Raw genomic sequence first — 15,173 nt, forward strand, 5'->3', positions numbered from 1 at the left:
TGTAATAAAGGGTGGCAGCATGAGGAAGGTTGAGAACCACTGCTCTAGAGAGTGTGCTCTGAATTACTACACTAAAAATATTCCATTCGTATTTACCAACATTTAGCCTACCAATAGTTATTTAATGTTTTATTGTTTAGCTCAATTTTAGTTTCATATACTCATACAACTGAGTAAAAGAGGCAAGCACAGCTAACATCTATTTAACCAAATTAGAAGGCAGGTGACGCTAGTGATGTTTCAGCGATAGATCTCTCACCTTCCACAGAGGAGCCCCGGTTTCTGCTTTCTGCCAACAAGTGTCTTCCACTGGAAGCTTGTGTGGTGCTATGATGCTGAGCTTCCAGGCTAAGACGGACTAGGAAGAAATCAGTCAGTGAAAACCCAATGGATGACAATGTCCTGAGCCGAGACAGATCACAAGGATGGGTCTAGTCCTTCTTCTGTTGTGCATGAGGTTGCCATGAGTTGGGGGCTGACCCCAGGGCGGCTAATAAATAGCACATGCGATAGAACCCAGGCTCTACCATTCAGTGTCAAGCAGCGGATTCAAGTTGCAAGGAGCCCTGTTGGTACTGTGCATTAGGCTAATCACCAGGTTGGTGGTTCAAACCCACCAGCTGCTCTGCAGGAAACGGACGAGGCCATCTGCTTCCATGAAGATTTACAGTCTTGGAAACCCTAGATAGGCTTTCTATGTGTGGGAATTGACTAGCTGGGAATTGGTTAGTTAGGGGGTGTAGAACATATTTCAAATGTAAGAGCTTTTGAACATTCGAACATAAAAGGATAAAACTCCAGACAGTATATGTAAATTTGCCTTGGTGACAGATTCTGATATTAATTTCACTGTCATCAGTGTGGCAGATGTTGACTGAACATCAGGCTGTGACAGGAAGCAGAGGGCGCTGGCAAAGTGGGTATTTCCAAGGAATGATGCAATAAAATCCTGGACAAATCATGGGAGAGAAACTTGCATCAGCCGTAGGCTAACGGGACAATGGGGAGGAGCAGAGAGCGGAGCCCAGAGGAGGCAGCTGTGTAAAAGGGAGATGGCTGTGACAGCCTGGCACCCATCTGAGGGGTTCAGAGAGCCTGGGAGGACCAGGAGAAGAAAACCCCTCCCCTCCGCCGTGTTCCTCGCTTTGTTAGTATTTCTTTTTTTTTTTACACTTTAAAAAATACTACTTTATTTATATTCATGTATGAAAAAAGTCTGTATTATCATGTTTACACACATACGAATATATGAAGCAGTTTGATAATGAATCACATCTAAATTTCATAAAGAACACACCAACATTATAACACTGATTGGTTATGTATAGACAGCAGAGTGGGGGGAATCAGTTGCTATAATTTGAATTTTAGGGATGAACAGCACCCTCTGAGAGGAACCACCACAATTAGCAAGTCGTCTGTACTGTAGAGCAATATGTACATAGGAAGAGTTCGTGATTGTACTGACTTTATTACTTTTACCATTGTATTTTCCTCACATTCAGTGCCAAGAAATACAACATCACAAGAAGAAAAACAGGTTCTCGTCGTTATTCACAATCAGCAGGGTCTGCTTCTTTCTGCAGGCCTGGGCACATTTTACAAAAGGGAGCACTTGATGGTTCACGTGGGTCACTGTATCATTTTGATGCTGATCCACTAAGGAGATTCTCATCTACATTTGGTGGCAGAACTTAACTCCATGGGAGCCGTGGCAGACTGAACCATTTCTGTGGAATTCCCAGATCACACAAAATAAGAAAATGCCCCAAACAAGAAAATATAATAATCAATCTGTCCAGAAATTACATCTATAGGCTCTTTCTGTTAGTAAAAGGTAAGACAGAGGTCCCTTTCTTGGGTCAACAGATACAAGCGTTCGTGTGGTCTAGAGACTGCCGAGTTGGGACTGTGTCTGCACAATGGGGACAAGGCACACGTCCAAACCGCTGCCCGCTCACGAACTTCCACAACTTGTCTCAATTCTTCAAATAAAGGGCAAGTTCTTTTTCTAGGCTGACAATTAGTCCTGGTAGGTGTTATAGTAATAGATGATACTTTTGTTTTTTGAGAGACCGAGCTTGCTGCCTTGGTCGGTTGCAAGAGCAAACGTAGACAAGAAGCCGGGTCTCAAAGCGTGCTCTGGAGCATTGTCGTTGGCCACTTTAATAACAGGCACCCCATCCCTATCAGATACAACAATAGCATGGAGTCCTTCAACACTTGGTAATTTTTTATACAGGAATCTCTTTAGGTCATCCGCCATATGAGCCCCTTTCTCACGCAGCTCAAGCGCCACTCCTGGGCTTTCACTCCCGGGGATAGGTGGTTCGCTCGGCTGTGTGTCACGTCAGGGGCAGCCTCAGACACAGACTCATCTGCAAACAGTCATCACGTGACTCGTAACCCCGTGGGCTCTTCAGGAAGCAATGCTTTGTTAGTATTTCAAGAGTGTGTAATGGGGAGCCGATCCCACGAATGCTGCTACCTCCGTTCCACAAGCACCTTGTGAAAAGGCAGGGCAGCAAGGAAGCGTTACTCAGAGCCTGATTCTCGTGAATTGAAGCTTATGTTACCTCCCTCGTCTTAAAAACTTTTCATTGTGAGTTGGGTGGGGCTTCCATTTCAGATCATCATTTTTCTGTTCAGGAAGTTCAATGTATCAAACCTCCCACTACTTGCCCTGTTTCCCACCTCCCTCCCCCTGTCCCCAGCCCTGGGGATCATTGGTCTAGTCCTTTGGCTATGAAAAAACTTTATCCTGATTTTTTATCTTTTATAATAATGGTCTCATACAATGTTTGTCCTTTGATGATTGACTAACTTCACTCAGAGACATGTTTTCCAAAATCCATCCATGTTGTGAGAGAGTTCCGTTTCCTCATTATCCCTGGGTGATTCGTAGTTAGTGATTTATCCGTGCTTCCCCTCATGTGCATTGAGAACATTTTCACCCTCACTCCCCACGCCCCCCCACCATAGGATGTCTTGCCAATGCCTCCAATGACCCAAAGCCAACGGGCGCCCGAGGCCAGGGGTCCTGTTGATGCAGACCATATAGGCCAGCTTCTCGGAGCACAGAGCAGGGAGCAATGGGGAAGAGAACATATTAAAGGCAAATGGAAGTCATCCACAAAACTGACAAATCCAAATCTAAGTCTGCGCTTTGGTGGAATGGATTTTGGAACCTGCCAAATGGAGAAACCGCGTCTGGCTCCCCTGCGTGTGGGCACAGGCCCCAGTCTAAGCCCTTAGTCGGCTTCAGTTTCTTACTCTCTTCCAGTCTCTGCTCAATCTCTCTCCATCGGCTAAAGTCCAACAGGCCTCTGACGCAAATGTGGATCTGCCCCTAGCGGTGTCTCAGTTCAGTGCTGGCACACAGGTCAATAGAGACAAGGCTAACAGGCCTGGGGAATAGGCTGTCTGCACAGAGTAGACACCTGGCTCTGACTTCAGGGTGCCTGGTTTGTTGTTCTAGACAAAGGCTTCCTCTTCGCTGGCAATTTCACAACCCTATCTGCTCAACAGACATCCGTCCTGAGGTAAGCCTGGAGAGCGGCCTGTTTGAGCAAAGGCCAGAAAGCCTGGTTCCGGTTTCTGGCCTTCTGCAAACCGAAGGTAGGATTAAGTGGAGGATGAGGAGGGATGCTGGAAAGGGTGTATTTGTTCAGGTCCTCAGGTGGGGGGCAGGGAAGTGTCCCCACCTTAACCCAGTTTGTAGCTTCCTTTCCGCATCCTTTCTTGAAAAGACCAGAGGCAGGTGTTAGGCATAAATGGCCCGTCCTACCCCTGTCCCCGCACCCCCCTGCCCCGCCACTTCTTGCATGTGATCTAACAGCTCACCTTGGCCTGGATGCGTCCCTAAAATAATTTGCGCAGCTCTGCTCTGTCCTAGATAATACTTGACACACTATTTCTTTTCCTCTGCTCTGGTCTCTTTCCTCTAGTCTCTGCCTCTGTCTTTCTGTCTGTCTCTCTTTGCAGATAGAATGAGAAGAGATTAAAGAAAAAGACAAAGGTGGGTGAGGGGAGACCCCGGGCAGTGTAAGATAAGATAAAAGAATTATTTATAAACTATTAAGGGAGCAGGGGGAAGAGGGGAGTGGGGAGGGAGGGGGAGGGGAAAAAAAAAGGAAACCGAGCTGATTCCAGGAACCCAAGTGGAAGGCGAATTTTGAGAATGACGAGTGCAACGAATGTATAAGGGTGCTTTACTCAATTGATGTATGTATGGATTGTGATAAGAGTTGTATGAGCCCCAATAAAAAGATTTATTAAAAAAAAGACCCAAAAAATCGTTTGAACCATTCAGTGGTATGGTATGTGGATTATGCCCCAATAAAACTGTTTTTAAAAGTAGAACAATTTGGTGTTGCTAATTGAATTGGCATGGTTCCATGGTGGACTTTCCACCTTCCATGCAAGAGACCTGGTTCGATTCCTGATCCCTGTGTGTCATGTGCAGCCACAGCTCCTCTGTCATCAGAGGTTTACACGTGACTGTGACGCTATCCAGGTTTCGACAGCACTTCCAGACTAAGGCGGATTCAGAGGAAAGGCTTGACTCAAGCCCACTTCCTAAAATCAATGAACACTCTATGGGACACAACAGCCTGGCTGTAACTGGCCGTGGAGATGGCCCAAGCCCAGGCAGTATTTCACTCTGCTCAGGACTGAGGACTCAGTGGGTGTTTTGGCATTCTGCACAGTTTGTTCAGAAGCTACCTGGGTAGGACAAGGGGCAAGCAGGACTCAGGAAACCTCACCCACACCCACCCCACCTCATTCATCTTAAAACACAGCTGGAAGACTTGCCATTTGGCTCGTTTACACATTAAAGCACCACGTAAGAGTCCAGATGGAGGCCAAAACAGCAAACTAATAACAGGTGGTGCTGCCTAAAACAAAAGCAAAATAGAGCCAAACAAAGCACAAACAGCCCCAGGACACGGGTGAGCCACTGGCTGAAAGGGCTAGTCATCCCAGGATAATTCTTTTGGACAGGGTGTTGACAATGTCTTCATCACAAGGTGAGAAAGGGTAAAACTTAGTGGTTAGGCTCTTAGAGTATAGGCTCTGGTGCTCAACTCCCTGGGTTCAAAGCCAAGCTCCGCCATCACTAGCTCCTATGAAAGTGTTTTGATGTCCTTGTGCCTCAGAGTCACCTCTTTCTAAAGAGGGTAATAGCAGTTGGGCAGCATGTTGTTGTTAAGTGCGGTCAAGTTGATGGTTGGCTCCTAGTGAGTCCACATGACAGAGTAGGATTGTCCCATAGACTGTGATATATACAGGAACAGATTGCTAGGTCTCTCGGTGGATTTGAACTGCTGACTTTGTGGTTAGCAGCCCAATGCATAACCCACTGCCTCATCAGGACTCTTTCCCTACTCTAGTCAGGGACATAAACATGGGTGGCTTGCAATTGGCCAGGACCATTTCATCACTGATCTAGCCAAATGGTGCCAACCAGAGCTGCTTTTTGTCTCGAAAGTTGGTTGGTAAACATGCCCCAGCTCACTACCGATAAACCGATGCAGGACACATAAGGTACTTAGAACAGTACATAGCACGTGGCAAGAACTCAGTAAAATCCAAATGCCTTGGTTCTTCGTTATTTTCTTCCATGTGCTGCTGCTCCTCCTGCCCCAATACAAACACCAAAGCACCTTGCTGCTCTCTGTGTGTTCGTGTGCGTGAGACCATCATGGTAGCCCGTGTATTTTAATTGCCTCCCAAACTAGAGGGCGCGTCTCCCAGCACTATACCTGACGATGGTCTACTGTGAGCCACAAAGTGACGCATTTTTTGGAAGTAGATCACCACGTCTTTCATCCTAGTCTGTTTGTCTAGAAATCCCACTGAACCCTGCTGGTGTTTGAAATATTGGTGGCATAGCTTCCAGTAAATGTGACGTGCAAGTCACCAGAGTATGACAGATCGAAAGACCAGTGATGTCCATGGATGTTAAGGTTACGCTTATTAATTGTTGTGGAAATTAAGGCTTTATGTCAGCATTTGAGGGCCAGGATTATTAGTGGTTTGGAGGCTAAGACCTAGCAATCTCCTCACGATTAGATCTCTTTGCGGGTGAGGCCTACTTCCAACATAAATGGAAAGGCTTGCTTGCTTTTTCCTGGCTCTGGATCCTCTCCTTGGCTGGTTCTGTGGGCTTGAGCCAATGGCCTGCCATGTTGCCTGCTGATCTTTGGAACCTGCCTCAGCTACACAAGTCGGGGTCGCCTCCAGCCTAGCCTCTGACCCACCGGCTTGGACCTTGTCCACTCCTACAACTGTGCGAGCCATTTTCTTGGTAGACACCTCTCTCTAGAGACATATAAGCATCATTGGTTTTGCTTTTCTAATGTCAACCCAGCTGATGACATTTTCCTTCTAAATTTTTGAGAATAAACACAATTGTATATAAAATAACAGTAAGTTTTTGAAAGAGGTTAATATGGAACTTGAAAAAAAATAGCTCCTAAGCCAGCATAGAACTTCTTTACAGCAGTGTTGATACGTGGTTCCAGAGACAGTGAGAGAGGAGGCCCTGCACTAGCAATGTCACAGCTAAGAGCCAGACTCAAAGAATCACTGTGATCACTCACTCACTCCACAAAGATGATTTGTCTACCATGTGTCAGGTGTTGTGCTTGCCCAGGGCAATTAGTGGCCATGATCAGGGACAAGTTCGAAAGAATAGACGTGAACCTGGAGGTGATGTTTGAAGGGAAACAACCTCCAAAAGCTTCCATGGAGTTGTTCATTCAGGAATTTCCCTGGGAGCTTCCCCAGCAGCCTTTATTTCATAGCCCTCCAAACTTCTATCAGAGGAAAGTGAGGCGAGGGCTACCAATTCCCCCCTCACTGCCTGGATGGCCAGCACAGAGCCAGGAGAACCACGCGGCTTTGCCAAGATTGCGGGGAGCAGTATTGGAGGAGGTTTGTGAACCCCAGCCTAATGGGGCCTCCCTTCTATCACCCTGGGCCACTATCCCTCTAAGATCATAGCTCTGACCTCTCCTGCTGCCAGCTACTTGGTCTGAGTCATCGTGGATGCAACCCTTTCGGACTGAGGTCAGGGTCTTGAGCAAGAGGAATCCCTGTTCTTGTGAGTTCTCACGGTACTGTTTGTGAGAACAAACCACCCTGTCACGTGCACTAAGGAGAAGAAAGGAGAAATGAGTTCCAGTAGGTGCTACGGGTGCTTTTGACTTGGGTTCAGTTGATCTAGACCAGGGGAAGGCAATCTTTTGAGAGGGAAGAGCCAAGCCTGTCCCTCACAACAATTTAAAAATTATTCAATAGCCATAAATATATACTCTACAAACAAATGGAATGACCATATCTAAATAAATCCTTTAAAGCTGTTCTAAATGAAATGATGATCATTTTATTTTCATTTTCAATTGTCCTTCAGAGCCCCATGCGTGTACTAGGAGAACCACAGTTTGCTGGTGCCGTATCCGGATAAAATGACAAGCTGAGAGGGTTACTGCAAAACCAGGGTTACTGCAAAACCAGGTTTCGACTCCTACGTCCCTCACCTGCCAGACTTGTTCCTGGTGATTTTCCTTATCTAGATCACAGCTCCCTGTTACAATATTGTCCATGGTCTGCGGGAATGGTGCTTTCATGAGCACGAATCCATTTCTCAAACAAACAAAGCTCAGACAAATAGAAGATGCACAGAGTACACTTACTTAACAGCTTCCTATTGCAGCCCTTTCTGTATCCTTCTGCTTTTACAAGTTGATCCCAAGGTCTGGGCACCTCAGAAGAATGTCCTGGCAATCTAATTCCCCAACAAGCATTGACAACCCTCTGGTGCACTGTTGTTGTCTGGCGTACGCGAAGTTGGTGTGAGCCAGAATCAACTCTATGGCAACCGGCTTTTGCTTTTCGTTCATGTGTTGTCGCTCCACTTCTAAGGACGGAGCACTCAACCCAAAGAACATCCCGGCTGGAGATGTTACGACGCTAGGACAGGTTATTGAAGAATGCTGTGGACACCTCTTCCCAGGAGAGCTATAAGTCATGTCACGGGAAAGTAGATTTTCAGCTGGGCTTGTTGAGGTGCCTGGAAGCAAGATACCGATTCTAGTGATTCTAGCAATTTCTTTCCGGGACTCAGCGGAGCCCGATGGGCTTTAGGATCAAACAGAACTGGAAATTAGACACAGTTCTAAGTTCTCTTAGAAATTTTGGGCACTCTACTTAACCTCTGTGCCATGGGTTATACTGAGGCTTAAATAAAATGAATGACTACAGAGCATTCACCGTAGGATGAGGCACCACAGAAAATGCTCAGTATACATTAGCTTGTTGTTCTTGTTGTTGGTGTCCATCAAGTAATTTTCAGATTATTGCAACTCTACACAATCCATGCTGTGCTTGAGCGCATCGTTGCAGCCACTGTGCTAGTCCATCTCTTCGAGGGTCCTCCTCTTTTCTACTAGCCATCTACTGTACACGCATGATGTACACACTCCTGGTGACTAGCTCAACGTTCATGAGATGAAGTTTCTCCATGTCATCCTCGCTTCCAAAGAGAGCATCCAGGCGCATCCTTGTTCCAAGACAGATTTGCTCTTTCTCCTGATGTCCATGGTGTAGTCCAGCTTGGTCACCAACACCATCACTCAAAGGCATCGATTCTTCATTGGTCTTCCTGATTCACAACACAACTTTCACCTGTTCACGAGGTCACTGAAACAGCATGGCTTCAGTCAGGTGAGCCTTAGTCTTCCCAGAGCCATCTTCCATTGGAACACACTAAAGAGATCTTTTACAACACGGTTGTCCAATACGGTGCATCATTTGGTTTCTGGACTGCAGCTTCCATGAGGGTTGACTGTGGAGCCCAGCAAAATAAAAATGTTGACAACTTCAGCATTTTCGCCATTTCTTAGAGCGTTGCTTATTGATCGGTTGGTGAGGAGTTTTGTTTTCTTTATGTTGAGGTGTAATCTGTCGTCTTTGATCACTTTCAGAAAGTGCTTCAAGCCTTGTTCCCTTTCAGCAAGCAAGGTTGTGTCATCAAATATCACAGGCTGGCTGTTAAGGAGTCTTCTTCAGTGAAGCTGCATGCTTTGCCACATTGTCCAGATTCCCAGGTTATCTGTTCCATATACAGCTGAGTACTGTCCATCTGGCTTGGAGTGTCATTCATTCTTTTAACCTTCCTGCTGCCCTCACAGACGCCTGCACATGTAAGCAGTGAGCTGTATTCGACTACAATCAGCCCCAATCTCGCAAGTTTCCAAGTCTCCCTAGTGGAACGATCTCAATTGGTCCTCTGCTGGCGTTACAATGGCCCACCGAACTTGAAGTACTGTGGTTTCCACAGAAGTGTCCTCGGGTCACATTGCATCATTCACTCTATCTTGTGAGAGCCTGATAAACATGCTACTGCCAATGGCTTGGCTGTGTCTCCTCGTTCTATAATCCTGAAACCGCATGTTCATAAAGTATTCTTCAGGTGAAGCCTTCAGTCTGGGAGCAAAGCTTGCTAGGTAAACTTAAGATGGATAGAGCAGAGTCTTCCTGGGCAACTAACAACTGAGTCTTCAAGGAGGAGCAGAAGTTGCTAAGTGAGGTTGGGGAGCATGTTTAACAAAGGAAATGTGCAATCACCCCAGTTCTAGGAAATAGGAGCTTTGAGTGGGCAAGAGTCCAGCTGCCAGGACAGAAGTAGTGAGAAGTAATACTAGATAGAGGAAGAATTTCAGAAAAAGAAACAGACACAATTTTTTAAAAGTTGTTAAGTTGTTGATTATATAAATTTCTTTCTCCGTTCTGATTGTCTAATTAGAAGGTAAAGGTAGGCATTGCCGTTTCTGGCATATTGTCCATCACTGGTCCGATACCACACATGAGGGTAAGTAACAAAAATAGTGTATGAAATCATAGAAACCTTCATTAAATGAAAATATCAAAAGGTGAAGCTGTTGTTTCTTTTTAAAATTATTAATTGGGATTGATATTTATATCAGATCATTCCATAGATCAGTCACGTGAGCAGAATTGTACATTTGCTACCACAATCAGTTTCCAAACATTCTTCTTCTATGTGGACCTCTTGATGTCATCACCCCTGTACCCCTCCACCACCTCCATGTTCCCTCCCCCCAAACTCTTTATTCCACTCACTGACTCTATAGGTTCATCAGTCCTGGATTTCATACCCCCCCAAAATGAAAAAACATGTACCGCAATTTTAAGACGGTGACCCCAATGACATAGCAATCCTGAGATACCCCCTAATATGTACAATCAAAAATAAAACAGAACAATACAACCCGCCAAAGCGTAATATTTTAGTAACAAGATCAGGTTCAGCATACATCCTAAGGGGAATCTGATGACAAGTTTTAACTGCTCAAGTCAGGCTTCTGCCTTTGGCCTTTTCTAGTCCACTCACAATACACTCCGTTTAGTGACCACTATCCTCCTAGCCCTCCATTGTGGATAGAGGGTGTTCGCTGGAAGTTTATTTTCTGTATGGTTTCACCAATGAATCTTGGGCTCCAATCGTCATCCATAGCCTCTTTAAACCACATTCTCAGACTTCAGGCTCTGAGCCTAATCCCTCCCTTCAACTTCATAGTGTATGCTTCACAATCCTCCAGTGTGCTTAGACTTAGCTGACATCTCACTTCGATGGCTGATTCTTCAGAGACAAGCCTTCAAGACCCCAGATGCTTCTTTATCTGATAGCCAGGCACCATCACATTTCTTCACCACATTGTGTGATAGCATCCTCTCCTCCGTGTTCCTCTCTGGAGGCTGGTATGGAGCAGGGCCATGATGCAAGAACCGATTGTTCTTAACTTGGGGCTGGGACTTAGTGTGAACCCCCAAACCATTCCTGGATCTATGTTTGTTTTGGTATTTCAATTTATTATCACTTGAGAATTAATCCAAATGGCATGTCATTGCATCATTCAATCATGTCAAGCAGAATTGAACCACTGCTTCCATAATCAGTTCTTAAATATCTTTTCTGGGTACCTTGCCAGCCCCCACCCTCCACTCTCTTCCTGATCCCCTTGCTATCCCTACAGGTTTATCAATCCTGGGTTTAGTTTACCGAAAAACAGAAAAACTGATTTTACAACTTCAAGAGGATCATCCCCCTGAAGCTTTTGTTTCTTGACATATTCCCAACTCCAAAGAATTCAGCATGATTCAATTTGTTTTCTTTTTTTACATTTTATTAGGGGCTCATACAACTCTTATCACAGTCCATACATATACATACATCAATTGTATAAAGCACATCCATACATTCCCCGCCCCAATCATTCTCAAAGCGTTTGCTCTCCACTTAAGCCCTTTGCATCAGGTCCTCTTTTTTCCCCCTCCCTCCCCGCTCCCCCCTCCCTCATGTGCCCTTTGTAATTTGTACATCGTTATTTTGTCATATCTTGCTCTATCCGGAGTCTCCCTTCCCCCCCTTCTCTGCCGTCCCTCTCCCAGGGAGGAGGTCACATGTGGATCCCTGTAATCAGTTCCCCCTTTCCAGCCCACTCACCCTACACTCTCCCAGCATCGCCCCTCACACCCTTGGTCCTGAAGGTATCATCCACCCTGGATTCCCTGTACCTCCAGCCCTCATATGTACCAGTGTACAGCCTCTGTCCTATCCAGCCCTGCAAGGTAGAATTCGGATCATGGTAGTTGGGGGGAGGAAGCATCCAGGATCTGGGGGAAAGCTGTGTTCTTCATCGGTACTACCTCGCACCCTAATTAACCCATCTCCTCTCCTAAACCCCTCTATGAGGGGATCTCCATTGGCCGACACTTGGGCCTTGGGTCTCCACTCTGCACTTCCCCCTTCATTTAATATGGTATATATATATACATATACACACATATACACACGTATACACATACATTCACACACATATCTTTTTTTTTGCATGATTCCTTATACCTGGTACCTTGGCACCTCGTGATCGCACTGGCCAGTGTGCTTCTTCCATGTGGGCTTTTTTGCTTCTGAGCTAGATGGCCGCTTGTTCACCTTCAAGCCTTTAAGACCCCAGACACTATCTCTTTTGATAGCCGGGCACCAAGCATGATTCAATATACACCAAGAGAAAACTTGCATTTTTTTGTACCTCCCCTGGCTCAGACTGTTTTCCTTTTAAACTTTATTTGAATCCAGGGAACAAAACAAGTTGGAAGTAGCAAGAACCAAGGTGATAGGGCAGAAGACAGTAACGATTCCCAAAGAAGTTTTCATAGGACAGCTCTTGCTACTCTTGAAGAATGAGTGGGTGCATTGTCATGAAGAGTCAGTGCATAGTCATGTCTCTTGTAGAAAAAAAAAACCCCTTGGTACAACTGAGGTAGTTTATTGTGCCAACCTGGCTGATAAACACATGTGGGGTTAATTGAAGGGTGGAAGGATCAATGACTCGGGTGAGCCTCACCTTTCAAGTTCTTGGGTCTCTTGAATTGTGATGGTTGGACGAGGGTGTAGTTGCCTTAGCCAGGTCCCTGCTTCAGCTGGCAAAGCTCAGTTCCTGCAAGACACCCCCAAGTAGAAGCCACATGGGTCTACCCCGATGCAGCCCTGGGTGCTGGAGCAGCCGTGTGGAGACCCCTGCCAGTGCTGAGATGCTTACATGTCCACTGGTTTGGCTTTCCTCCTGCAGTCGACATCATAGTGTGTATTTTGTGAGCTGGAGGGGGACTTCGTGGGTTGGTATCAGACATAGGGGTTAATCGGTTAATGTTGGACTTGTGGGCTCAGGCAGCATTGGATTGGGATGTTTTTCTTATACATGAGTTTCTGTGGATTTGTTTCTATAAAGTACGCAGACTAATACAGTACAACTTACCTGGCCTTTGACTTGCCATTACACTTCTCAATTTTCTGAAGCTTCATAACAAATCCCACGATTGTCTTGTGCCCCTTTGAGAAATTTTTATCAAGATTACCCCTCTGGGATTCTACTAACTGGCCATAACCTCCTTGCCTTGCCTTTCAACTAGCTCAGCAGCTCCCCTCTGAAGCCATGGTTATGGTTGGATATTTTTAGAAGGCATCTTAGAGAGACTCAGACAAGCGTCTTACTGAGAGGACTTGTTTGCAGACCCCACTGAGAGTAGAGATATGCTTAACCATGGCTTTGAATGAGCCTACTCATTTATGTAGCGATACTTAGTAATTTATGCTCATATGAAGATATTAAAATCTGAACTTATATTTTGAAACTACTTAATCTTTTTGTTGTTGTTGTCAGCAGTCTTATAGGCTTATAATTCACATAGCATACAATTCATTAGTTCAGTTATATTAAGAAGAGTTGAATACTCATCAACACTATCAAATTTAGAAGACTTCTTTCTTGTACTCATTGTTATTAACTCCCCATTTCCCCCCTGCCACACTCCTAAGAAATCATGACAGATTTAACTAGGCTTGATTTCATGTATAGATTTCATATACAGATTTAACTAGGCTTGATTTCATATATAGAAAAATGTCCTGACCAGCGGGACATCAACAACGTGGACCTGAAAGAGGGACTGGGAATGAAGATGGGCAAGGGCATGGAGAGATAGAGGCAAGACAGGAATCTGATCAAACCTCATTTATTGAGTTGAGAGCAGAAGTTTAAATAGCCAGCAAGGGGCTGGCACCATTACGTCACATGTAAAATAAGGTACAGCTGAGGTAGCCAATAGTCGTGCATCTCCAAACAAGGAAGGAATGGTGGGCAATTGATCAAACAGGTAGGTATGCTAATGAAGCATTCCTGGTGAGCCTGGGGGGAGATGCCATCAGTCATGTATTGACCAATGAGCATAGCAGCTGCTAGTGAAAGAGCACCAATCCTCGCAAGGGTCAAGGCAGCCACCCTCTGGCAGGAAAGGAACAAAGGGCAGTAAAACCTCAGGGCAGTTTGTATGGCGAGAGTAAATTCATGGCTAAAATCCAGGGTGGGGAGACACGCAGCTCCCTACAGAAAAACATACAAAAACGAAAAAAATAACTAAATAGATAGATAGCTACCTAGAACAAAGTTCTTCCAATTTAAAACAAAAAACAGCGTGAAGGGGAGAATACGCATGGAGTAAGCCTCTGGTGAACCCCCTTTGTGCACAGACCAAGGGTGTGAATAGTTTGTGAGCAGGCAGAGTGCATTGGAGAGTGGATTATTACAGACAGAGTTTAGTTAAACTTTAACGCCTTATCATTTTTTATCTCTCTCGGCCCATTTTAATTTGTTCTAGGTTTTAAACTACTTGCTCTTAACTCTCAGTATGAATGCTCCATAAATCTCTGGCCAGCATTCAATCTATTTTGACTACTTCCAATATCAGGAAGCATAAATAATACTAGGAGACAACTCATCTCATTCATTCATCTAAAATTCATTTTTAATTGAAGTGTAACTCCATACAGTACAATGCACACGTCTCATATGCAGAGTTTGATGAGCTTTGAAAAATACATCCACGTATCTGTGGTCCTAATCAAAATGTGAAACGTGCTCTTTCCTGGAAAACTCTCTTGTGCTCCATTCACCTAACGCTCCCAGCCGCCTCCCAGAAGCAGGCAGTCACACCCTGAGCTTTGGAGTTGGTTAGACAAGTTTTGCCTGTTCTTGAACTTCACATGCTTTTGTGTCTGACTTTTTTACTTCATGTCATATGCTTGAGATGTGTCTGTGTGGCTGCATGTATTAATAGTTGGTTCCTTTTAAGCAGACCGTTGCTGAGCAATTAGCTCACTGTATGAATAGACTTCAATTTGTTTATCCATTCACCTTCTCAACGACATTTGCATTGTTTCCAATGTTTGGCGAGCAAGTCCCAGCAAACTTTGCAAAGCAAGACTTTTTGTGTCTCATTTATTTCATGTGTCTCATTTATTTCAAAAGCCCTGGAGTATAAGGTTGGTGAATGCTGACAAGTTTTCCAAAGTAGGGCCATGTCTTACACTTTCACCAGCAGCATGTAAGACGCCTACTTGCTCCAAAGCCTCTAAGAAGAGTTGGTGTTGATAGACCTCTTCAATGTTAACCATTCTCGCAGGTGTGCAGTGGTGTCCCACTGTGGTTTCAGTTTGCATTTTCCTCATGACAAGCAGCCTTTGTTACGTGTGCACTGGCCATGTGAAACTTCTCTTTTGTGAAGCGCCCAAATCTTTTGCCCAT

The 15,173-nt window shown here is 45.0% G+C and overlaps 1 pseudogene; it reads right to left on the reverse strand.

Annotated features, from left to right (window-relative positions):
- Positions 1-978: 978 nt before the first annotated feature.
- Positions 979-2,266, reverse strand: LOC142446019 (ragulator complex protein LAMTOR3 pseudogene; annotated as a pseudogene).
- Between the last annotated feature and the right edge of the window lie 12,907 nt (positions 2,267-15,173).

This window comes from Tenrec ecaudatus, chromosome 4, assembly GCF_050624435.1.
Source record: "Tenrec ecaudatus isolate mTenEca1 chromosome 4, mTenEca1.hap1, whole genome shotgun sequence".
Classification (NCBI taxonomy): Eukaryota; Metazoa; Chordata; class Mammalia; order Afrosoricida; family Tenrecidae; genus Tenrec; species Tenrec ecaudatus.